Raw genomic sequence first — 26,741 nt, forward strand, 5'->3', positions numbered from 1 at the left:
AGGGCAAGCATCTGGTACCTCTCCTGTGCTGTCTGATCTAGGTAGGGCTGAGAAAATGTTTAAGATGTTGCTGGTTTGATTTCAATTTTATGACAAATTTTCAAAGAATGTGCAACACAGTTATTGTTGCTTGCCTCCTTAATAGGCTGTTACCTTGTGGACCGTGAAATGCAGAGACTGGAAAATCACTCTTTTGGAGAAATAATTCATATTCTGTCGACATCCATATTAAAAAAGAGAAAGTATTTTTTTTTATACTTTGGAGTTGAGATTAGTGTTTTGCTTTCCAGGGGATGCAGCGCTGATGAGTCTGAGGGAAAGTCAGCTTTTCAGTTCATGAAACGGGAGCCGCTCTATGATATGTCTCTCTTTAAAGCAGACAGGAAGATAATCTTTCTCTCTGAATTACAAGCTTTACAAGCTACTTTCAGTGGTTCTGGATAACCAACCCCTGTCACGTTCCTCTCACCTGTCAAATTTCAAAGCAGCTTTTCAACAAGTATAAAATTAGTATGATTTCCTGAAACTGTCATTTCTATAGATATATAATGTGTAGAATTTGTGCATTGTCAGAAACTAAAAGAATCCAGGGTCTTAGTTGGAGTTGGCTTGGTCTTCAAGCATCAGCGATGTCCATTTGCTTCGCATTCATTTGTGTTATATTGTGAATAGGACAAATCTCCCAAGTTTTAGTCATATAATCTGTTTTCTTCTTTGAGTGAACACATGTTTTGGTATCAGCCTGACAAGAAAAGTAAAATATAAAAATCTTCAGATTTTTTCTTTTCCAGATTTTCATTTACTCTTTCTTCATGGAGTGGGATTAAGCTGTTGCTGTCATTTCACAGACAGCATGAGCTCACAGAACTGGGAAAGGGGACATGGGGAGAGACATCAGCTGAGTTGTGTATTGAGGAATTTGGGCTGCAGTTTACAAAATGAAAGGTACAGAAAGCAGTTGTTCTGGACAGGGATTTTTTTTTCTTCAGGAAGGTACGATGTGGTTACCTGTCTTTTCAGTGCACACTGCTAGACTCCATCTGGGATATGAGGAATGAGTGCCATGTTAAAAAGCAAAGGGGCAAGCTGGAGATGATACTGTGTAGTGCAGAACAAGCAGGACTAATGCCATAAAACTGCAGGGTGAGATGGTATGTGTTGTTTTTCATGTGAAAACCTGGAAAAGCTGTAGGGCACCAGGGGACCAACAACTCAACCACTATTTAATCAATTTTTCTTATTAGAATTGGAATTTTGGATTGGCACAGCTGTGGCTGGTTTGCCACATGAAAGGCACAAATCTAATTTCTTCAACACAGACTATGCATAGTCATTTTTCTATATTGCATTGGTTTTAATGCTTTCAAAAAGTTTTAGTGGTAAAATACTTTAAAACTTTGCTGACATCTAGTAAAAAGGTAATGTAAATTTGAAAATGAATATAAAGGTAATAAAAATACTTTGTTCTGTCTAAAGACAATGATATCTTAAAAGGTAGACTTTGTGAAAATTCATTTTCTAAATGCAGCTGAATTGAACTCCATTGGCACAGTTTTTAGCTGAGGAGTGTTGTTCTCAGTGCAGCAACCTCCAAAGGTATCAGCTGTGTTGTCTCATGGACACAGTGGGCCAGCCAGCACAGGCACATACTTACCATTTCTCTTTGCATCCCATACCCTTGTCATCCTCCCCCATGTAGAAGGACACCAGGCACAAATGCTCCTACATGAATCTAAATTCACAGATTTACAAAACTATTACTCACCCTGTGTATATTCATTCAGAATAGTATTGTATTCCTGGTCTTTTCATGCCACCCCTGATCTACCCCCCAAGATAATAGCCTCCCAAGTGCTAATTAGGCAGCCTTATTAATGCATATCACAATTAACTTCACCTGTTCTTTTGCAACAACTTTGCAGCTCTGGTTCTTACCTGGATATTTGATAATTCTCAGCTCCTTTTAGTAAGTACTAGGCAAGACAATTGTTTCCCTTTTTTTGTATGTATGTGTGTCTTAATTTTTATCAAATGTAGTACTTAGCACTTCGTTGTGTTTCTTTTTTAAAAAATACTAATTTCAGACCATTTCTCCAATGCATCAAAGTTACTTCAAATTAATTTTAACTTGGGTCCATTAGATTTCCTTGTTTTCTACAGAAACGTACTAGCATCTTACAGTCATAGAATAGTTTGGGCGAAAATGGACCTTTAGGGGTCATCTAGTCCAGCCCCCAAGATTTTAAGAAAAATACTGAAATGTGTTGCCATCACAGAATTGCATGCACACGTTTATTATACATGTGTTTACATATATGTCTTTTTATATATAAACACAAACCCTGTGGTTGTTGGGGTCTCCCCCCCTGCCATGGAGCCCTGGGAGATGGGCCCTGGGGGGGAGACAGGGGGTTTCCCTGTCCCTGTCTCATTCCCCATTGGTTGGTTTGTGTTCCCTGGTGTGGCCAAGGACCCTCGGGTCCCGTGACTGCGGAGTTCCTGAGCAGAGCCCCGGCCATGCGGCTGGAGAAATAAACATCTCTGAAACATCTACCACGAATCTGTCCATATACACTTTGTTTCCACGGGACTCCTGGTTTGAAATATGCTTGTTGCAGTAATCCCCGCTGCAACACGTGGTAGCCAGTGACTTTCCTCAAGCACTCCTGATTACATCTATGCATCTAATTTTTCTTAATATTCCCTAGTCTTTTTTCCTGTATCCTGGCCTGCCGCTTTGAGAAGAGGAATATTCCAACAGCTTATTTGTTTAATTTCTCTCTTAAATGACAGCTATAAATTTTCCTTCTTATTTCCATTGTCTGTTACACATTCTCAGTTTGCTTGGCTTTTTCCCTGTCTTCCTGTTGTAGATTTTTTTTGTTATGCTTCCTCTTCTTTGTGTGCTGTTGTTCGTCTGCTTTTATTCTGAGTTTGGTAATGAAAGAAATCCAGCTTTCTCCTCTCTCTGAGTCTTTTTCTCCTTCTACATTACTATTTCTCTAATCCACTGTTATTTATCATCTCACTCCCACTAGAAAAGTCACTTTTCTTAGACATTTTAGAGAAAGAGCTGTTGCAAGATCTAAAACATACTTAAGTCACCCCACAGCATAAATTTATCATTTTGGAAAACTGTATTATGTCCAGGTTTGCTGCCTTTTGTAAAAACCTGCAATCTCTGGCAGCTCCGTAAGTTCCTGATGTTTGCATCTATACAAAACACAGTTATTCCAAACTCACAGAAAAAGGACTTTGTTGCACAATTAGTAGTTACCTTCAGTCATGCTTTATTTTTACCAGATTTTGATTAACACAGTGCTTTCAATCTGTGTTCTCTTAACTTGCTAATCAACACAAAAAGCTTGTGGGTGTTTTCTCTCCATTGCATTTGCCAAGGCGGCAGTATCTGTGATGCACATTAGAGATAAATGTGCCGAAAGTCAGGTGCTAATGCCTCCAATGCACAGCTATCCTAAATAGAACAGCTCTTCAGCAGGACAGGAAGAAGTACCCTGAAAGTTGGCTTATTTGCTTAAATGGAATTAGTAGAATTTCTGCTTTTTAACGAACAAATTAGGTTATGTTAACATCAACCTGAAATAGTGAGGAGTAAGTTTTGAAGTGGGCAGGATATGCTGCTTAAATATAATGTATTTCTTCAATTTGCTTTCAGTCTCTACAATCCTTTTTTTACTTCTGTATCTTTTGATTCAACTACATAAAAGAGGATAGGGTTTATCTTTGGCACACTTGTTTTTGGGAGATGTATATTATATCTGAAAAAATGACAAGGTACAACTGCCTCATAGACTTCATAAAATTAGCTTTTAAGCTGTGTTTTAAACTCTTTTGAAGTACTTGACTATATTTCATGATTGTGATTTCTTTAACCTGTCTGCTACCGGGTGTAAAAATTAAATGTAAGGTGGGAAGGAAGGGGTGGAATCTGAATGCTGAAAAATGGCCACTGGTCTTGCATGTAAAAAATAATCACTATGCAAATGACCTTTGCTTTAAGAAATTTTAAAATAATGAAATCACTTTAATATACTTCTAGCAGGTCATTCATATAAAAGGGTTTTTAAATTAAGTTTCCTGAACAGTAATATTGCAATGAATCTGAACTAGCAATGTCAATAGTTTGTTTAGTGGGTAAATGTTAGACCATTACATGGTTGAAGTGTTCAAGCCTGTCCACCTCCGAATGAGGTCTTAGAAGTGTGTGGACACCCTGGTCTTGTTTTGCTAAGGCTTTTAAACTTGGACATGTGTCTAAGTAGTCTTCTGTTGGTTAAGTAGAAGCACATTGATAGTGGATTTAGATGTAGCAGTGTTTAGCCCACTGCAAATTACAATTGAATTCTCCTTTGTTTTCCCCCATGAAAAGTCACCCTTTAGGTGAGGGCTGGACATTGCCACAAGGATGAGGAACGATCCAGGAGGCAGCAGGTTCCCCTCCTATGGCTTAGACAGAGAGGGGTATGAGATCCATCCCCATGTGAGAGTTACTTCTGTTGTATTTCATGTAGCACATGTGGTTCCTTTTCACAGGACTGGTTTTGAACTCTTGAGGAATGTTACATAGCTTACTTCTGCCAGCATTTTCTTTTTGTATGGAACTTTCTGCAAGATTCCTGTTCCGATCTTCCTTCATCCTATGCTTTTTATTACTCTTTGAGAGAATTGGCATGTTCTGACAGCAATTTTTTTTTTTTTTTAACCTGTATTTCATTGATAAATATACATGTTTTACGGACTACATGTGTGGAAAGTTTTTAAGGGAATCTGGGCACTGATGCTCACTTAGTCACTGCTGAATCAAAAGGGATGGATTTTGATTAATTTGAAGAAGGCAAGAAACTTTAATTGAAGTTTTTGCAATTTAGTGACTGGTTTATTGTGTTGTTTGATTGAAAACATATTTCAGAAATTAGTGTGAAATATATGGTTTTAAACTCACTTGTAAAAACCAAGAGTAAGCATATTTAAAAATTGATTCGAGCTGCATGAAGCTGCTCCCTGGCAATTTGAACTCTGAAGCATATGCCTTCACAGCTATCTCACTCATTGCTGTTTTGCCCATTTAGTTTGCAGCTGTTTCACCTTGTTCATTTGTGCCGACCTAGTTTTTCTGATTAATTTAGTTGGCCATGGCAGAGAAGGGGAGGGAAGAAAGATAAAAAAGAAAAAAAGAAAAAAAGGGAAAAAACAGAAGAAGAAAGAAAAAAGTTTTTGCTTCCAGTTCTGTCAATGCACTCATTTTTCTCCATTGCAGCTTTCTCTGTTTTTTCACATCTTTTAAGCTTGGGATTGCTCATACACCATACTGTGGCGCTGCATGATAATCAGCTTCAGCAGACGTGTCTCTTAAGGCCTCTTCTCGGGGCAGAGACAGGAGGGTTTTTACAACAACAGGGTGAGCATAAATGCATTCTTTGGGAAGGCAAGTTTATACTTCATCAGGGAGCAGCGTGAGAGGAAGTGGTGTTTTATTAAAAAAATCAAAATCCAAAAGACAACTCTCTTCAAGTAACTAAGAGATTTGTGAACTAAATAGCTGTCGTGAAACCCATATTTTCTGATTATTTTGATTTTTTTTTTACAAAGCAGAAGTTGAATTATCCCATTCCCATCCTTTAAATAAGAGTTTGGGATTTTTTGGTAATTGATTTCTTAATTGAAGTTGAATAAATTTTCCTGTCCTGTTGAGTTATTCTGAATTTTTTCCTCCCACACACCAATATTCTTTTGCTTTAGTAACTAAACTGAGATAACCCTTATTCGAACAACTTCCTAGTTAAGAATGTCTGATCTAGACAATTCAGTGCTGCTCTCTGCTGTGTGGTGTGAGTTACAGAAAAAAAAGTGTTAATCTTAACATATTTGCTAATATATTTTCAGTACCCAGCACAAAATGCTTCGAGTGTACATCTTCTCCTGTCCATAAAATGCTTTCAATACTAAAGGAAAATCTCTAAAGGTTGTCCAGCGCCTTCATGGTTTGGGGGCTTTTTTGCTCATGAAGTGGATATTAACAAAAGAAAAAGAGTTCATGATAGCTTAGCCAATGTTGCATAAGATAATTGATTTTTTTTTTTAATCCACAAAGATTTTTTAATTTGTTTATATAGGAATCCAGAAAAGTATTTTTTTTTCTTTTTTTTTTAACCTGATGATTAGCAAAAATTATAAGAAAAATACACAGAACCATTTCATTTCACACTTGCAATGAAGGAGTTGAATTACCATAATTTTGACAATGTGCCTTTTATGAATTTGCAGTGACTAAAAGAGACTTTATGGAGCATGAGTGTTTGGAGCACAAGTGTTTCAGAGCAATTCAGAATTATTGAAGAGGTACAGGTTTTGTAAAGTGCTTCATTTTGTTAGTGGCTCCAGTGGTGTTGTAGTGAGTTTTGTAGGACTCTTAGCAGGGTCATGTGAACACCCTATAAATGCTCTTGTAATTTTTCCTGTCTTTTTTTCCCATCTCTGCATGTTGGTGCTGTTGCTGTAAGTCTCCCTCGACTTATATAAATATTTCTGTTGAGCAGCAGCATCCCACAGGCACCCTCAGCCTGGTCAGGCAAATGGGAGGGGTATCAGTGCAGCTCTACCACCATTCCCTGGTTCTGGTGGTGACACTACTCATGTGAAAGGGGCATCACCCCCTTGCTATAGAAAAAGAGGATGCGTTTCACCCTCCCATATCTGAAGACTAAACAGCTTGCAAAACTGAGATTAAAAAAAATTACTTTCTAGTTAGAAAAAGAACAAAACAAAACAAAAAACCACAACTAAGTTGTCACTTTCTTACTAACTATCCTGGACATGAAATTACTTTCCTATTCAAAGTGGTCTTAGGAATTGTAGAGAAACTGTCTCATCAGACGATGGTGTGGTTGAGTGTAAATCATGGCTTTCCCTCAGTTTTTCATCTTATTTTGAAAAGCAACAGGAGAATAGTTCAATTTCCTTAACAGTTTCAGTTGTCCATCCTGGTCTGGCAGGAATGCCTCAAAGTTGTGGATTTATAATATAAACATTCTGCCTTGAAATAACTAGCATTCATATATCCTATCAATAGTGCATTTTCTAGTCAATATTACACAGAATAAAGTAAAATTTCCTAACAAATTTACACCAAGTTTACTGCAAAAAAAATTTTTTTTTCAGCATTACACATTTGGAATTATATGTGCCTTTTATTTCATGGGTTGCTTTTAACTTTTGAAATCCAACATCTTCTCAGCTGTGCTTCAAATAGTATTTTGTCTTCTGAATGAGTATAAACCCAAGATCATAACCAGGATCAAAGTGTGGGCAAGGTTGCAAGGGATCACTGTTGGGGTTATCTGGTCCTACCTCCCTAGCCTCATGTTTGCCTGTTTGGAAATGTGTATTTGTTTTCTCAAGGGTTGATTGCCTGGAAGCAAGTGACAGCAATTTGCTTCCATCAATGGTGATGGGAACTTTCACCCAAGGGAAAAAGAAAAAAAGTTATCAACAATATTCAGATAAAATTTGTATTAGTATTTGCTCAGGTCTACCCATAATAATGAGTCTTTAGGCTTTCGTATTTAGAGCACTTTTATTAAGGACACATTTGTGAATTAACACAGATATGCCGTACACTGTATAGCTGTAATTTTGAAATACTGTCAGTAAGACTGGGCAGACTAGTTTTTATTTGTTGCCATGGATACATCTGACCTTTTTAGGACTAACTAAGAGGAGTGTTAAAGAGAAAAGTGGCAGTAAGTCAAACATAGTTATGCAGTCTTACACACATATAATTTAAGAAGTCCTAGTCATAAAGTTACAAATTCCAAGAGGTTTGAGGCATTGCATCTGGGTGGTGAAGAAGGCCTACTAAGAGCCCCACTCAAACTGCTCTCAGACTCCTACATGAAGGGGTGAGAGATTTGGCGGTTGGAAGGCAACAAAGGCTCATTTTCCTTTACAGTAGTATGCACAGTTTACCCACCATTCAGTCAACAGGTGCCCACCCTGCGCCCTGGCTGCCCCCATAGCACTGGGAATTTGCATTCCCACCAAGGAAGCACAACATGGTGTAACAAGAGTGCAAGTCCTGGTGAGGGAAGGAAGAAGTGATGTTAGGACAGGTGAGAATTCATCTGATACGGCATCAAGGACAACAAAAAAAAGGTATGTACTGGAATTGGTGGCAGAGCAAAATGCAACAATATGAGACATGCTGCAGGTATTTTTTCCCTCAGATTTGTGCTGTCTCTCTGCTGAGGTTGGTGGGCAGATGCATTCATTGCAAAATCCTGTTCTGGCTGTACCAGGTTCTCTCTTAGAGCTTATTTCAATCAGTCAGAGTAATTAATCTTTAGGGCCACTTTGGAGCTTCCAACAGCACAATTTTACAGGTTATACAAATCACAACCTCAAGGTACCTTCTTCCAACCTCAAGGGACCTTCTTCCATCACTTTTTCTCTCTTCTGTCAAAATTATTTTCTACTGTTTGTCTTCTTTAGGTTGACCAGGTCACTACACATCACCAGGAATATTCCTCACCCTTTCACAGCTGTAACTTTCATCATACTCTCCTTTCTGAGAATTTAGCAGCATCATTACCATTTGGGATACCTCTGCCTGCTCCAGGAATGTTTCCCCGAAACCTTGTTCCTCCCTTTACTGCCATTGCTAGCATCTTTTGGGCACTACAGCAAGTCACTCCTCTGCAGGTTATTAGTTCATCATTCCACCTGCTCTTGAACATTGATCCCTTCCTATATATGTGTTTGTGTAGGGTTGTGTATATAACAAAGCAAAACAGAAAAATTACTCACCTCTTGATGTAGTGCTCTTTCCTCCCATCTACCACCCACCTCTTCCCTCTGAACACAGAGAGCTGCTGCCACCTCATACATATCTTTTGGTTGTTTCCAGAATTCCCAGAAAAATATCCTTTCTGAAAACTGCTGAGCTTTGGCCTCAGCAGCAGGATTTGATTAACAGATGGTTCAATTTGCCACTGAGCTATTCATCAGTGCTTATGCACCTCATGGTGGTGATGCCCAGAGGATGTGTATGTGTCTCCCCGCATGAGGATCAAGCCCATCAGCTTCTGAGATAAGATAATTTAACTCCCTTCATCTAGTTTTGAGAGATGCTGAGTGCACAGCTGAGGGTTATGGCTATAACAGACAGCTGCCCTGCTCTTCCTTTTAAGTTCTCTTTGCAGCTTAAGCCTGTCTTGGCTGATTTGCCTGAGTGCTCTAAGTTGTTTTTTGAACAAAGAATGACAAAAATAAATACAGGAAGAGGGAAATCAGGTGAGAAGTGGGGCTTTACGGTCTTTGTTGCTGTCATAGAATGATTTGGGTTGGAAAGGACCTTAAAGCTCAACTCATTCCACACCCCTGTCATGGGCAGGGACACCTTCCACTGGACCAGGTTGCTCCCAGCCCCGTCCAGTCGAGCCTTGGACTTTCAGGGATGGGACATCCACAGCTTCTCTGGCACTGTGCCAGTGCCTCACCACTCACAGCAAAGAATGAAGCTGTTATTAACAGTGCTAACGAAAGTGTTCTAGAAACCTTGTGCTGCACCTAGAACACATCAGTGCATCGATGTTAACAGCCAGCTTCTTGTGCATTGCTTTGAGATTTACAGCTCATGGAAAGCCTTTGATACATCACTCTAAGCATAGACAACCATCTTTTCAGGACAAAGATCTCAGCAGTGTAAGAACGAGTAACCTACCGACAGCCCAATTTTCAAAGACAAAAATTAATTTTATAATGGTTTTCAAATAATTTTTCATGTATTTTCATTTTCAATGATGTGTGAATTAACTGTGAGACCTCTGGGTGAGGGAGTAGATCTACATGGCCAACCTCAGTGGTCCAAAACAGAGAACATTGATCATTGAAATGTAAAATAATTGGCTGACTCTGAATTTTTGTTTTATTTTTAATTATTCCTATGTCACCCCAAGAAGGAACCAAAAATACCAGTGGAGTCAAATTTTCAGTTAGTTAAAAGTTGCTAAGATCCTTTTTAGCCATTACATTGTATATGCTTTATACTACCAAATGGCCCACATTCAACAAGTTCATATTTTGAGAAAAATAAGCCTTTGGCCACAAGAGTGGTATATATAAATATATACCAAAAGCTGAAGGCAGTCCATTTGTTGCCAGTTTCTTTTGGAATTGACTGGAAAATGCAGTGGCAACATTAATGCCTTAAGAGGCCTCCTAGAAACAGAGACTAGACAGGAGTAAAGGATTAAAAGAGGTATTTATTTGAAAGGCTTTCAAATGTACACCCTGGGGACCCTGAAGCTATTCTCAAAAATGGACCCCAGGTCACAAGTTCTTCACTCTTTTATAGGTTTGGTTCATTTGCATAGCAGGGTTAATTCTCCAATTAAAGCTTCAGTTTTCCCCTGAGCTTACCCCCCCATTAGTGGCTCTTTGGTTTGTATTTTCGGCCTAGGACAGTCTTGGTGTCCTTGGAAAGCAGGGCTGCAGAGGCTTTGTTATGTCTACCTAGCATGAGAGAGCAGAAGTTAACAGGCTGCAAGAAACTTCAGAGTCACACATCAAGAAGTACAGAATTTGAAAAATATAAAGGTTAAAAGCTAAGGCATCAATATCTCCTTGTTTTCCTGCAAGTGACTCAAATATATGCATTGATGAAGGCAGCAGAATTACTCATATTTTGTGTTAAGCATCGTTAAGTATGCTTAGCTGAAGTATATTTAATTAAGCATAATTAAGTAAACTTAATTATTAAACTGAAAATGCTTTTGTATCTGCCTAATCAAAGTTCAGAGAGTTCAATAATTGAGCCATATCCTTCTGTACCTTTAATCACCTGCTTAACCCCAAATAATTTTAAACAAAGTCTGACTTATCAAAGCAAAAAGGTTGGTTTTCTTAATTTTGAATTGCATCATTACAGTACTCTGCACATCTATAGGTTTACAAAATAAACAATTCCTTATAGACTCTGAATGAGCTCTGCAAAGTGAACTAAATAAAAACTATTCAAAAAATAGATTTTAAAAAAGAAGAGGAGGAACTGAGCCTTCCGTTTCCTGTGGCTGTAGGTGTACTTTGTTGCTGGCTGCAGGGCTAACCCCAGCAACAGGTTGTGATGTTACTTAGCTGACTTGAGAATTTGACATTGTTAGTAAGTGGGTTTGGTTCTAATTTTTTTAGGCTGTGTCATGTTCATGGCACATCACATGGGACTACCAAGGGGCTGCAGCCATTTGCTTGAGACTTTTGGGGATACTATGGCAAGCAGAAGTGGCTGAGAGCTTCCATCAGCTCTGGTGTGTGGATAAAGGATTTCAATGCCCCTCAATGTCAGTCCAGTATCATTTCTGGGAATTTTTTCTGCATTTGCTGACTGACAATTCACTTGTAATAAATGGTTCTGAATATGTAAGAAGAGCCTCTTGGGAAAAAAATAGGATAATAATAAACACTCAATATTTTAACAAGGGGATCCTACAATATTTCTGTTTTATCCCTTTTGACCTGTAAGAGGGAAAAACTTGTCTCTTCAGGAAGGTGTGGATTTGCAAAACATAAAGGTTTGTTTTACATTGCTGTTGTTGATAATGATAATAATAATAATCATTCTTGTTGACTCCGGTGAGGGAAGACATGCAGACAATCAGTGTGATTGATAATGCAAGCTTCGGTTTATTGAAATCAAGACTCTGCTTTTATACACTCAAATATGCATACTTGTCACTTCTCTATTGACGCTGGGTAAAAAGCTACATTTTGCACGTACTGCTAATGTTGCGATTTGGGAAATCAGGATTCTTCCTCATCTCTCATGGTCAGTACATCTTGTCAGCACATCCTGTTGTTTATCTATAACAGGATTGTCAAGAACACTGTGTTTGTGTCCTTGCCTTTCTTTATTCTCATGATTTCTGTTCTCACGATTTCCTTTTTCTGCAGCTAGCAAAAGGCCTGCTGATTTCTGCAGTTAGCAAGAGGCCTGCTTATGTCAAGCTAAAAAGGTGTTTGCTTGTACAGCTCTTCCAGGGACCCATGTCGATCCTCCAACCATTCCTCAACAACTCCCCCTTTTTGTGCAAGCAATACCTGGTTCGTCACAGATGTAGGGATTTTGTATATCATTCTTTGCAGGCATTGGCACAGGCAAGGTAAGCACATATTATTAATAATATTAGTAGTCCTACGGTGATCAAGTGTTGTACCAGTGAAACTAACCATGGTCCTAAGCCTAGTGATTTCAACCATCCCTCTAAGCCAAAACCATCTTCTTTCTGCAATTGTGTGGTTAATCGATGCAACTCATTTATCTGCCTGTGAATCAATCGGGAATGATCAGATAAATTCACACAGCACATTCCTTCAAAATCTTCGCAACCATGTCCTTGGGCTTATAACAGAAAATCAATCGCAGCTCGGTTTTGCAAAGTAGCATGCCTCACTGAATCCACATCTACTAAGAGGTCTGATAATGCCTTTGACGTTGCATTAGTTTGCTTAGCAAGCCAACAGCCTAGCTTGTTTAGCATGCCAAGGGCTCCGGCAGAAGCAACTCCAGGGGTTAAAACAAACGCGCTTATTATGGCTCCAGGGGACCAAAATTTAACATTATCTCAGCATTCAGCTGTGAACTGATGAGCCATACGCCTTACTCGGTGATGTCGGGTCATTTTCAAAATCATTGATGTATTTGGTGTTAGCAAAGACAACCTGCCAATTGTACACAGTCCCAATTCCCAATTCCCTCTCAATCGAGAGGGAATTCCTAGCCATGCTCAATCACCACAAATCAAAAATTAGCCAGATGGTAGAGCTAGAGGGGTGTTAGTAGATATGGACAGTTTTGTAGCAGTATAATTGCACCAAATGGAACTATTGCCGTACACTGGTAGGCTAGAATTTACATTAATGACAGATATACTGCAGCCTTTCTTCTGACATGTGCTACTTTTCCAATTAAAAATAACACAAGCGTCTGCCTTTACAGATCCTAATAATTCTAATTCTTGCAGTTCTACAGGGGCAATAGGCAAGTGAGGTGCCCACTGATCCCAATGGTCGACTGTGAATGATGGATTAGTCACATTACAGGTCAGGATCTGCTGGACATGGCCAAGCATCTGTTGGCATCCTACTAAGCAAGTGGAAAAAGGATTTCCAGGAGAAGAAAGAGATAGGCAGATAGCATCTTGTTTGGTTAGGTTAGCTATAGCCACCCAAATATTTGTCTTTGGCTGTGCTGGGACCCATGCTTGGGATCTAGATATCAAGCAAGCACTAACAATGATGAATTTTATACTGAGACAAATTAATATTTTCCCATTTACGTTTTTCTGCATCCCACTCATCTTCTAGTACTTCATGTAGGACGGGAATGCTAACTTCTTTTCCACACTGTAAATCTAATATGCGGGACCTATTAAACTCTTCCAGCCGCTTTGTACCTTGCTGTACCAGCCAAACAAGTAAGAGGCGCTGCCATGTGGCCAAGCTTTCAATGGGAGTCAAAGATTGTTCAACCGAGTGGCTGATATAACTTTCTAAAGCTTGAAACCAGTTTTCTCGGTCGTGCTAACACCTGGTGCAGCAAGGAACTAATGCGATTCCTTGGTGTATCCAAATTCTTCTATTACAACGTCCAGAAAGTATTTTGACCCAAGCCCTACAGGCTATTCGACCGCAGCTAAGGCAGTCATCGTATCTTTGACTAAACCGGGGATCAGGATTTATTCCTGGCTTAAGTGGATCATATGTAAGCAATTCTGCTATTCTTTCTGGTGCTATAGAGTGCACCCTAACTCCAAGTAAAGCTTGCAGTCTATATACATAAGGCACAATGGCTCTTTTCAGTCTCTCCTGTTCACGTCGGACTGCTTCGGGCTCCAGTGTCAGCGTTGACTGCGTCAGATTCTGTCGCTGCGCAGGCCCAATGGCTGGGTACCCACAAGGGTCCTGCTGGAGTAAGCACACACATGTAACCCCTACCCGTGTATTGAACTTCAGCGGGCCCCTGCCAGATCCCTGTAGCTGGGTGCCTTTCCATCACATGAAAAGGTTTTACTAATTTCTTCTTTCCTTCTGTAATACCACTATGAAGGTAAGCGGGTGCAGCATCACTGTCTCCAAACAAACACAAGTAATTTAACACATACAGGGTTTTTGCTCATTTCTCCTGCACATCTGGAATGTCATTGAACTTAGCTAGATATAACTTCAGCGTTTGATTAGCTTGCTCTACAATGGCCTGCCCTGTGGGTACATGAGGGATTCCGGTGACGTGTCGCACACTTCATTGCTGGCAGAACTTGCGGAGTTGCTCACTAGTATAAGCAGGACCACTGTCTGTCTTGATCTGTTCTGGTACACCCATCACGGCAAAGCAGCTGGTCAGGTGTCATATCACATGAAGGGCTTTTTCGCCTGTCTGTGCTGTTGCCCATATAAACTTGCAAGTGTCTATGGTGACATGCACATACTTCAGTCTGCCAAACTCAGGAACATGGGTCACATCCATTTGCCATATTTCGTTCGGGCCTAAGCTTCAAGGATTAACCCCAACACCGAAACCTGGGCCGTGATGGCTACATGTTGGACATGCCTGTACTATTCCCTTGGCTTCCTCCATGGTAACATCAAACTGTCTATGAAGGCCTCTGGCATTCTGGTGGAATGTGTTATGGGCTTCTCGTGCTTTTGCAAATTCACTCAACGGCACTGTCACTGAGACTAACTGGTCTGCATAAGCATTCCCTTTGCCCAGGCCCTCTGTCCATTTGTGACTCCTGATAGGTATTATAGGATAGGCACATGTTCTCTGACCAATGGCTGCTTGGAGCTGACGCAGTAGTTCAAACAGGCGTCTGTTGCTTATGTCTCTTATCCTAGCATCCTCTATTTGTTCTACGATGCCAGCAACATATAAAGAGTCTGACACTACATTGAGCTTAACAGTCAACCACCGCTTGAATGCCCAGACCACAGTAGCAGCCAATTCAAGAGTCTCCAGGTTCAGCCTCTAGTATCTGATGACACCATTGACCTTGAACTTGCCACGTTGCAGCTGCTTGTCGGGAGTTCTTTCCGGCGTTGGCGAATACTGTTACTGCTTCTCGTAGTGGTTGTTTACTTCTTTTGGGAATCTGAATCCATGTATGCTGAGCCATCCATTTCAGTACAGGGGCCTTAAGCGGTTGTACTTCAATTTGCTGGGCATTGCTTAACAGGCTGATTTGTAGAGCTTGAGAGTGTTGCAAGTACCAATCAAGCTCATCTCATTTCATTGGCAAATAAATCGTTCCTGGCTCTTGCCCAGTGACTTGTATTATGCAGTTGCGGCCTTTCTGTACTAATTCTGCCACATTATCAATATTTTGTTGCAATGTTGTTTTGGGCTGTAGGCTTGTGAACATCCACTCCAGGACCCTAACTTGCTCCCCCGTTTTCTTTTTGGACTGAGTCAGTGCACCGATAAGTTGACTCTCTCCGTGGAGGACAGTAAAATCGACTGGAAGATCAGCGTCCATATGATCAACTGCTCTATCTGCAATAACAGTACTGATACGCTGGATAGTGTCGATTTGTTCTGGTGTGGGCCGAACTGGCAAAGAGGGATCAGTCCCTCTCAGCAGAGGTCTCAGCATCTCTAGGTCTTCATTACTGATACCTACAACTGGCCGTAACCACTGCAAGTCACCCCTGAGCTTTTGTGCATCTCGCAGGGTCTTAAGATTGGTTTGAATTGTCAGTTTCTGTGGCTTGATCTGCACTTCGGTAATGCTCCACCCTAGGTATTTCCAAACAGGTGTACTCTGAACTTTTTCTGGTGCAACAATCAAGCCATACTGTTTTAACTGATTGGTGAGCAAGAGTTCTTGTTGGGGGGTAATTGGGTCTTGCTGAGCGACAAGGATGTCATCCATGTAATGATAAATAATAGTTTTTGGCCAATGCGTCCGAACTGGCTTCAGTGCAGCATCAACATACATTTGACACAAGGTGGAGCTGTTTTTCATTCCTTGCGGAAGCACTGTCCACTCATATCAAGAGGCAGGTCCTTCCCTGTTTATAGCAGGGAGGGTGAAGGTGAAACGAGGCATGTCATTAGGATGTAACGGTATAGTAAAAAAGCAGTCTTTTAAGTCTACTATTAACAAATGCCAATTCTCGGGCACAACTGCAGGGTTAGGAAGACCAGGTTGCAGGGCTCCCATGGCTTGCATTTGTGCATTGATGGCACGCAAATCATGCAATAGCCAATACTTCCCTGATTTCTTTTTGATCACAAAGATAGGAGTATTCCATAGACTCGTAGATGGTTGCAAATGTCCTTGGCTCAGCTGTTCATGCACTAATGCATGGGCTTGTTGCAGACATTCCCTTTTAAGCGGCCACTGCTCAATCCACACGGAGCCATTTGTGAGCCAGTGCAGAGGTATCGGGAAAGTCAATGCAGCGGCCGCTATCAAAAAGGTGTTTCAGTGGTTAATACAAAACCTAACTGGCTGAGCACATCTCTTCCTATTAAAGCATTGACTTTCTCAGGCAGAGGCATCACTGTGACTGTAACAGATGCAGTGCATCCATCCAGTATAACTTGAATTCGATTTCGACTGTGTTGCACTGACGCAGTGCCTCTGACACCTTTGACTCCTCCTGCTGCATACTGAAGGGGCCAATGCGGAGGCCAGCATGTGCTGGCAACTATTGTTAAGTCTGCTCCAGAGTCTAAGAGAGCAGATAACGTCAGGGTGTCGCTGCCATGAGTGAACACAGCAGTAGCAACTGGCTGCCGAGCTAGCGGGAGGGTAAGAAGAGCAAGACTCCCAGTTGAACCAAAATTTCCTGCTCCTCACTCTGGGGCTCCCTTGGCTGCAGCTGCAGTGAGTTGAGGCAAAGGTATTATTAACTGAGCAATTTTACTTTGTGCTGGGATGTGCATGGGTGGAAAATGAGTTTGGACCATGATGTAAATTTCTCCTTCATAGTCTTTGTCAATTAAACCAGGTAATATAAAGAGTCCTTTCATGCTACTAGAAGAGCAACCTAACAATAGGGCTTCGTGACACTGCCCATTGATGACTAATGGCCCTTTTATGCGTGTTGGAATTTTCTGGGGCCGGTCATCAATTAAAGTCACATCTATTGCTGTTGCCAAGTCCAGGCTGAGGCTTCCCTGAGTTGCAGGCCACAGGCATTTGGCAGATTGTAGGGAGCTGCGGAGGCTGGCATTGCTACTGCTGGGGCCGCTGTCGGTGTCAGCGCGCTGCGACCCTTTGCGCTCAGTCTCCCGTTTCCTGGGTTTTTCCGGCAGGCTTCCGTGGAGTGAGTGTTGACATTGCAATTACGACACCACACTTGTTGGACTTGACACTGTCATCTCATGTGTCCTTTGCAACCACATTGGAAGCATTTGATATCTTTGGGCTTATTACTAGACCCGCTTCTCGGTGCTTCTGCTCCTTTCAATGGGGCAAGGGCTGCAAAAGCTTGATTTTGGGTGTGCACTAGATCTTTCCCTAACTCTTTAACAGCTTCCACAAGCCCTACTGGCACTTGGCTCATTCTGTCTAGCATCAGCTCTACTGGTGCATCTGCTGGCAATGTAACAATTATGGATTGGGTGGCAGAGTTACAATTTTCCATTATGCACTGCCTTAACAATGCTCCTTTCATCCATTCTTGTGCATGAGAATTGTTTATAGCATTAGTAACTCTATCGACAAAGCTTGCAAATGACTCGTCCCTTCCTTGCTTGATCGATAGGTAGGAGGGCTGAGGGGGTGTTGTTTTTATATAGGACATAGCTTGCTGTGCAAGTCGCATAGCTTCCAATAATCTTTCTGGCCCCACTTGTACTTGCATTTCAACTCTGGCAAACTGCCCAATTCCCATAAGCTGCTCTACTGTGACCCCATTTAAAGGATCCTGTGGATCACAGGGCATATTAGCAGAGGCATCACAAAGCCGATTCCAATGTGCCTGCCACATTACTTGTGACGGAGTCATAATCATTCTGACAATAGTTTTAATATCATCTGGGCAGAGAATCCCACTTCCCCATACATAGTTTAACATCTGCTTAGCTGGTTCACTGTGCAGCCCTGACTCATTGACTGTGCCTCGTAGCTGAGTCAACAACTTCCAGTCCACAGGATTATACTCTCCTGCTATACCTTCTCCATCCATCTGATAAATTACAGGGAAAACTAACGGATCTCCGATAGATTCTACGAGTTCATAGTCTTTATGCTCAAGAGCTGCTTTTGCTATGTTCCTCCAATTAACTCGATTAACTCGTGTACTTGGGATTTGGCATGCCTTAATTTTTTCTTTGCTATTAATGCTGTTAGTAGGGACAAGACTTTTACGGTATCTGGTTGCTTCCTGCTCTAGTTCTTCACTTTCTGATAGCTCACTTTCTTCCTCCAAGGTTTAGACCCTTTCCCTGTTGTTCCCCCTGACATCTCAGCCTTCTCTGTAGGAGGTCGAACAACTATAGTATTCATTGTTGGAGACACGGGGACATAATCACTTCCTAATGACATCATACCAGGTGGGGGGTCTTTTCCTTCTAGGTGGGCAGTTGCAACTGCTGCTACCTGTTTTTCAACATGATACTGCTTGAGGCAATTAGTTACTGCTCTCCATGGCTTCATTAACTTTTTAGCTTCTTTATTGTCGTCTATAACTAGATTCCATAAACAAGCACCATATTCTTGCCATTGGTGTTCGTGGAACAGCAATCTTGGGTCCTTGAAGAACCCTTGCTTTTTCCCGAACACCACTAACCCACTTAAATCCTTACAAAGGTTTATCTCTTTAACTCCCTGCTTTTCTAAAAAGCATAAAAATAAATCAAGGGCCACCTCTGTTTCCATACCTGTGTCCTGACGCTTTCCCTGTCGACAGGAGTTGTGCAGCCTTTTCAGGTTAGCCCTTGTCAGCCACACGACGGACCCCTCTGTAGGTCAGTCCAGGCACAGATCAGACGCTTGCCTGCAGCAGCCAATCTTCTGCCCTCCGGTCTCTGCTACCGGTGCTTCTCCTGTCTCTCGTTTCGGTCAGTGAGAATGAGATAAGAGCTATCCCTGTTCAGGCGCCATCTTGTTGACTCCGGTGAGGGAAGACATGCAGACAATCAGTGTGATTGATAATGCAAGCTTCGGTTTATTGAAATCAAGACTCTGCTTTTATACACTCAAATATGCATACTTGTCACTTCTCTATTGACGCTGGGTAAAAAGCTACATTTTGCAAGTACTGCTAATGTTGCGATTTGGGAAATCAGGATTCTTCCTCATCTCTCATGGTCAGTACATCTTGTCAGCACGTCCTGTTGTTTATCTATAACAGGATTGTCAAGAACACTGTGTTTGTGTCCTTGCCTTCTTTCTTTATTCTCATGATTTCTGTTCTCACGATTTCCTTTTTCTGCAGCTAGCAAAAGGCCTGCTTATATCAAGCTAAAAAGGTGTTTGCTTGTACAGCTCTTCCAGGGACCCGTGTCCCTGATCCTCCAACCATTCCTCAACAAATCATAGCAGCTCATGTGTGGAAAGTAAGAAACCCATAAGAACTAAGTGAACTTACCACAAAGGTTCCCACAGTTTCCAGTATGAAACACTCTAATCCCAGTGACAAAATCAGAGTGGAGATAAGGTGTCAGCAATTACTCCAGAAGTAAAATACAATTACTCCAGAAGTAAAATACATCCTTAGAAGTGTTTTCCTTGTCTGATACTTGTGCATTGCTTGCTGAAGGGGGTAGGTGGGTGACCAGTGAAGCTTGGCTGCAGGGTGAGCCCTGAGTGACTTGTTCAGGGGCCGCCTGTGCTGGCACCCCACCTCCAGCCCATGCAGGGTGATGGCATGCTGCCTGGTGCTGGCCCTTCAGGGGTGGCTATCACTCCACCAGTATATGCTACCAAGAATCCAACATGCTCCAGCATCCAGATCATCAACGAAATAATGGTTTTCTTCACTTGTATGTAAGCAAGACTAGAAAAACAGCGAACTGCTCATCTAGTAAAATGGTAGAATTTTACCAGTGCTTTGGTTTTTTTTGCAGATTGTTTTTTTAGAAAAGCAATGAAGCCTGTGTGGCATTCGACTGTATTTAATTAACCTGGTCTTTTTTATCTCATTTCTGCCATTCTACATGCATTATTCTATACAAAAACTTCCCCTACAAACCAAAACATGTTCCTGTGTCAGGTAACTAGTTCGCATTCCCTCCTATGGAATAACATGAAAAGGAAAGCATGAAAACTGTTGTGAGAAGGTAGGACTTGTCTGCACAGCTCTGTGGCAAAGCCCCTCAACCCAAACCCTGCCACATTTTACTCATTTTGGTACACAGACCATATTCCTCTTTTCCAGACATGGATGTATGTGAAGTTTTTCTATTGCTAGAGGAAGAGTACAGAGAGGGAGTGTCCACAGCAGCCTCTCTAGACCATCACCTCACAGAAATTTTCAAAACTTAGATTTCTACAGGTAAATTCTCCAGCTTTTAGATTATTTATAAGTAGCGCAAAGCAGATGCTTTGTAAAGAAAAAAAATAAAAAAGAAAAACTGATCGTCAATATTTTTATGAAGATTTTTGTCACTACTTCCCTGTCACCACCCCCTCCCAGGGGCTACAAAGGGCATAGTGCCAGCCGTGGTACCCCATGCTCCTCTCACTGATGTGGAAGGCAGGTCATGGGTTGAATGAAACTACTCTTGCTGGAGAGTTTTCCTGAAATCATACAAAATTGCTATGGGAGTTTCAGAAATCATTTTGGTGTTTTCATCTGTGTGATGTCTATCCTTGTTGCCCATGCTATTTTGTGTTAAATTGAATCCTACTGACCCACAGCATAATTTCAGAGTATTGCTGAAGAAGGAATTCTTCTTTGTGTTCGTATTCTTGGGTCTTTTCTTTACAATTAAATTGTTGTGAATATATATTTTGTAAGAATATCTGTGATTTGTTTAGAACTGAAGACAGCTTAAAACCTTGTCTGGCATTATTTGTGATTTTTTCTTTTGGGGGTGTGAAAGCCCTACCACTGCAAACTTTTCCTATCAAACCTCACAGGATTATGGTTGCAACAACTAACATAAACTACTGTGCATTTTGGCACAATCAGGCTGCAGTTAAAAGCTTTTTTTTTTTTAACACTTGGTAAAAATGTTGCTCTGGCCAAAGGAAGGAAAAGTTTCTAGCAGTTGTGCAGTCTGCTGACACCCACAGGGGAGACATCTCATACAGCCCTTGATTGCCCAATTGATGAAATGAAGCCTTCATTCTCAATGGAAAATTGCAAAATAATGAAAAGTATTAATGCGCTCAGCTCTGGCAGCCACGTATCCCCTGGCTGAATACTTTCAAGCCATTGCCAGGAGCGAGTGATTCTGACATGACAGACCTTTCCCATTAACTTCCCCAAGCTGCACTTTTACCAAAACAAAAAGTCTCCCATGGCCTGGAGATGCCAGCACAGCTCACTTTAGTTCACACAGTGTTTGGTGCTCTGCCAGGCAGCTCTCTACAAGCTCTCTCCTCTCTGCGGAAAGGAGCTGCTATACCTGCAAAAAGCCCAGGGTTTTTCCCAGGCAAGCTCATTGTATCTGTCTTGACAAACACAGCAGAAAAGGGCTGTTTGGGAAGCCCCAGGTGCTCTGATTGAAGCAAAAGAGTAAAGCAACAGTTGAAAAATCCTTGCAGAAATGTATTGATTTAGATTCAGGGTGGTTTGGATTAACAATTGAAACTTCCATAAAATCAAATTACCCTGGTTTTGTAAAGACATCTCTTGCTAGCAAAAAGAAAAGGAAAAAAACATGCACATCCACTCTCCCCTTATTAATTTAATCAGTAACCATAGTGGTAGTTTTCTGAAAAAGTGGTTGTTACTTTTGATTAAATCATAATAAAGTTGGTGATTTTTTAAAACAGCATTTGAACTTTTGCAGTTTCTTTTGGAATCATATAGGCTGTGCTATTTATTATTAGGAGATTGACTAAAAATATCTATACTTCTGTTACAAATTTAAATATACAGGGAACTGTATTTATTATCCTAATACAATGTATATTAAAAAAAAAAGTGTGTTTATTTTGTGTCTGAAGTATTTAAGTATCTTCCTGGCATCTTTGCTAAAGTGCTTTGGAGGTATCAGTTCCAAAATGCTGCAAAATGTTGTAATTAGATATAAAGTGAAAGCAAATTGGAAATATATGTAAAAATTATAATTTAACTATATTAGTCTACCACAATTGAAGTGGACTACGGAAAGAAAGGAACAGGACAATTTCTGGGTTTATAATCACTTAGGGGTAAAACACAGAAGAAAAAAGAAAAAAAATTGCAAAATGTCTTTACATCTGTATTTCATACTGAATTTAATAAATCACAGTTTGGGGAGAAAAATGCAGGGATTTGCGTCACAATTTTTCTCATTGAACTAAGTAATTTTTACAATGCAGCCATTGCATAGCAGGTCCTCTTATCACAATAACAATGCAAACACTGGAATAATTGCAATCTATAAACCATTCTGGATTTCTAAACAGAAATATGAAAAACAAATCAGTAATTCAAACATTATTTAGTATGGATATGCAATACATGCAACTAAGTGGCGCACTGTGCTGGGTGGGGGTGATAGCTATTAGTATTGAATTATTCAGGCCTTTTATTCTCCAAACTATTTTAGTCTGCTTGAGTAAAAAACTTTCTGTAGAGCAAACTAAAAACTGCTATTTTGATATTTACAACCATTAATGTTATGCCTCACATTAAAAAAATTTAGTTTACAGCTCCTTCAGCTTCAAGTGATTTGAAGGGGGAGACGAGTGACAGCATCTGCTTTAAAACAAATAATAATAACATTTCGATGATTTCTCTGTCAGGTCTATACTGACAGGGCTTTTCCGACCCGACCCGTCCTGGTGAGGAAGGATGTTCCCGAGCTTCTGGGAGGCTGTAGCAAAACGAGAGAGCGACTTCACGGCATACTTGCTCCTCCGCCCTCCTCCTCCTTGCCTCCTGCTTTCCTTTGGTAGTTGTTTTTTTTTATTACTTTTTTTCTTTTTAGATTTTTTTCTGTTGCGGATTTTTTTGTTTGTTGGTTTTCTTTGTTCCTTTCCCTTTTATTGGGTTTGGGGAGAGGGGGTGGAGTTTTTTACGTTTTTCTTTTCGCCGTTTGTTTGGGAAGAGGGATGGTTGTTTTGACGGCGTGTTGTGGAGGGGTTTTGTTTGTTGGTTGGTTTGTTTTATTAAATTTTTAAAATTTTGTTTCAAATGACAGTTCTCAGCTGCTGAAGAAGTGGCCGAGAAGCCTCGGGGAGGCAGATCCTCGAGAGAACCTCCCCACCCCTTTCCCGAAGGACTGCAGCCGCCCTGGGCAGGCGCTCCCCTCCCCAAGGACATGCCAAATGCTTCTCCTATCCGCAGTTTCTGGAGCGTTCGCACAGTTTTGAGGACCAGCAGAGCTCCGGGAAGGCGGTGTGTGTGTGCATGGGTGCGATGCTGTGCATGCTCCCTCCAGCGCCCCTTCCGCCCCCTCATACCGCTCAAATTGCGCTCACGGGCTGCAACGCGCCATTTGTTTCCTTCTCAGCGTTTTAAAAAAAAAAAAAAAAAAAGGGCAAAAAAGGAAAAGAAGAAGGGGGGAGAGGAGAGAAAAAAGGGGGAGCGAAGGAAAAGGGGGAAAAACAAGAAGAAAATGGGGAGGGGAAGGAGTAAAAAGGGCAGAGAAAAGGAAGGTGTTTTCTAGGCTTATTCCCTTCAGTGTGAGGGGGAGAAGGCATCCTCAGAGACAGCAAACCCTTCCCTAATTTTACCCTGTAGGGAACTGCATGGCAGAAAGAACTTTAAGGAAGGGAGGAGTGGAGGGGGCACCCTGGCACCCGCTCGCCCAGCAAAATCTCCGGGGTGGGGAGAGGAAAAGGAAAGTGCCTGGTGCCCTATGGAGGGAGGACAGGGATGATCCTGGCCATGAACAACTTTGAAATTTTCCTCTTTTTTTGCCTACCAGTCAGCATACATATCCTGGGAGCCACCCAAGGGAAGGACAGGATGGCATGGGAGGCTGGAAGGAATGCGTTAAAACCCTGTGCTTTTTCCCCTTTGCATGGAAGTAGTTGGATGTCTTTTGCACTTTTTGTCTGGTAAGTGTTGCAGGACCAATCTGGCAATAATTACTGAATTATTTGTCATCACCTGTTTTTTTCACACATCATCTTGATACCTCCTTTCTTACTTTCTGCAATGATGATCAGAGCCTGAGAATAAATCCTCTACGTCACAAATGCTTTTATGTATTTTCAGTATTTCTGGTTTGGTCTTTAAAATCATTTCGCAGTCCAATACAATGTGGAGTTGATTTTTGTTTCTTTGTTTTTAGACTAAAAACTATTTAACATGGTCTCTTCAACAAAAATATTCATTTCCATGATAGGTTATTTTTGTTATTAAATAATAATTGTACTAACATCTTTTAATGGCAAATGCAAATAATGTTTTACTACTACTGTAAAATTCATCTACACACAGATGATGAAATAATGAAAGAAAATTAGTTTAATACAATGTGTGAATGAGTGTTCAAGAAAAATAAATGTGAGACTTCATTATTTTGAAACATCGTGGGAGATAGATCTTTTTCTTTATTAGTAGTAAGTACAAAACTAGCTTCAAAAAATTTTCCTCTATATGGTTGTAAAAGTCATAGTGATAATAAGTTGCAATGATATTTTACCTTAATTGTGGCAAAAGAAATGACACTTTGTTTTGAAGGAAGAAGAACAAGTAACTGAGATAATGATACCTTGGGTTTTAACTCTTATATTTTTCAAATCCTGTACTGCCTAGTGTGTAACTGAAGTTTTGTGTGGCCTGTTAACTATGCTCTCTCATGATGGTTAGACATAACAAACCTGTCTAGGTTTGCTCTTCAAGGACACCAGGCCCCAAAATGTGTAAACTAAAGCCTTGAGATGAGGGGCAAACTTGGGGTAATTACATCATTAACTGAATTCACAATTGGAGAATTAACCCTGATATGCAAATGGACCAAACTTATAAAAGTGTGAAGAACCTGTGACCCAGGGTCCATCTTGGGTGTAGCCTTTTGACTGCCCAGGGTGTGCCTTTGAAGGCCCTTCAAATAAATACCTACTTTTATTCTCTTACGTTTTTCTAGCCTCTGTTTTGTAGGTGGCCACCTCAAGGCATCAGTATCAGTCTTCTCTCCACCTTCTCTCCACCTTCAGACTCTTCTCTAAATCCCTTCATTCTCAAATATGTTTAGTGATTTCAAGGTTCAAATATTTGAGCAGAATGGCAAAGATGCAGGAAGACCATAAAACAGTCTTGTTTTAATAATTGTTTTTTCAGGATCACCAAGGCAAGCTCCACAACATATGTCCTGCTTGTGTGCCCTCACTACCAGCACTATCACAAAATGACAGGATTTCTCCATCATGGTTTCATGAAACTTAATTATCATTCATCTCATTGAGATGATTTACAGACTGGAAGATTACAGTTTTATCTCTAGGTAAGGCAAGCTGTTAAAAAATGCCTTTTTGAGATAGGATCCATTTTCAGGGGCCATGTCTTACTGAGATTTTGTCAAGCTTTGAAAATTTGGCTTGAGCTCCTGGAAGGAGGAAGCAAGGCTTGAGCTAACTTTTAGTGATTTAGAGAAGTGTGCGTGTGCTGAGACCTTTCCATCACATTTTTCAGAGACACATAAACTCTAAAAGATACGTGAAAAATTGTTAGACATTAAAAGAAAAATAAATCTGAGTGAGGAAGGAAACTATCTTCCATCTCCACAAGGAATTACTATTTTTAAATAGCCTGCCTGTGGGTTAGGAGAGATAGTGTGACTGTATAACTATAACATAGTATTGATAGAATTCAGTTAATATTTGAGTTGTGGACTTGCTGTCATTGGCTTTTTTTAATAAAAAAAATGAGATTAACTATCAGGACTTGCATCTAAAACCAAAAAATACTGAACAAATTAGATGTCTCACAATACGCTTTCCCAATGTATTTTTTAAGACTTGAATGATGTTCAGAGATACATTGCATCTCTCTCACATGGAAGTCTTTGCATGAATGAAGACACTTGAGTTAATGGGAACATATTGTTTGGCATATGCTCATCACAATTTTCCCAATAATTCTTGAAGTTTTTTTGGGCAGGGATTCAGCACTATTTGATACTGGATATTACATTTTCAGCAGTGCACAGTTTTCCTCAGAAAAATGTGAAAGGATGAGAGAAGAATGTTTTACAAGACTTCCATCTTACGGGAATGATCCCATTCATCATTAAGTCCATCACCCTGGTATTGAACCATGTTTAAGTTGATGTAGTGCCATGAATGCTTCTATCAAGTATTAAGACAGTTGGGGTTTTGTTTTGGTTTGTTTCCTCCATGATTCCTGTAAAGTAATCCATCCATGTAAAATTTCTGAGATTATCTTCACATTTCTGCTCTAAGTTTATTTTTGCTTGATTTTTACTCACTATATTCTGTTCAAATTCATTTGTGGCTTTTTTCATCCTTTTTCCCCTTGCCCAAATATTTCCACATGGTAATGATATTCTCTTATGGTTTTTGAAGGCCAAAATGTCTCTTTAAAGGCATTCCTTTGGGGCCTTAATACATTCTTGCCCCCTGGAAGCAGAACACATGGTATGTGATGTAAAC

General features: G+C 40.6%; 1 long non-coding RNA gene across 1 annotated transcript; it reads left to right on the forward strand.

Moving 5' to 3' along the window:
- Positions 1-11,933: 11,933 nt before the first annotated feature.
- On the forward strand, positions 11,934-24,955 carry LOC121657418. Its single transcript, XR_006013620.1, has 3 exons — positions 11,934-23,071; positions 23,321-23,517; positions 24,050-24,955. It is a non-coding gene; the product is annotated as an uncharacterized LOC121657418 (long non-coding RNA).
- Positions 24,956-26,741: the final 1,786 nt, after the last annotated feature.

This window comes from Corvus kubaryi, unplaced genomic scaffold (assembly GCF_017639235.1).
Source record: "Corvus kubaryi isolate FWS band 111438036 unplaced genomic scaffold, C.kubaryi_AGA036_p1.0 split1-37296, whole genome shotgun sequence".
Classification (NCBI taxonomy): domain Eukaryota; kingdom Metazoa; phylum Chordata; class Aves; order Passeriformes; family Corvidae; genus Corvus; species Corvus kubaryi.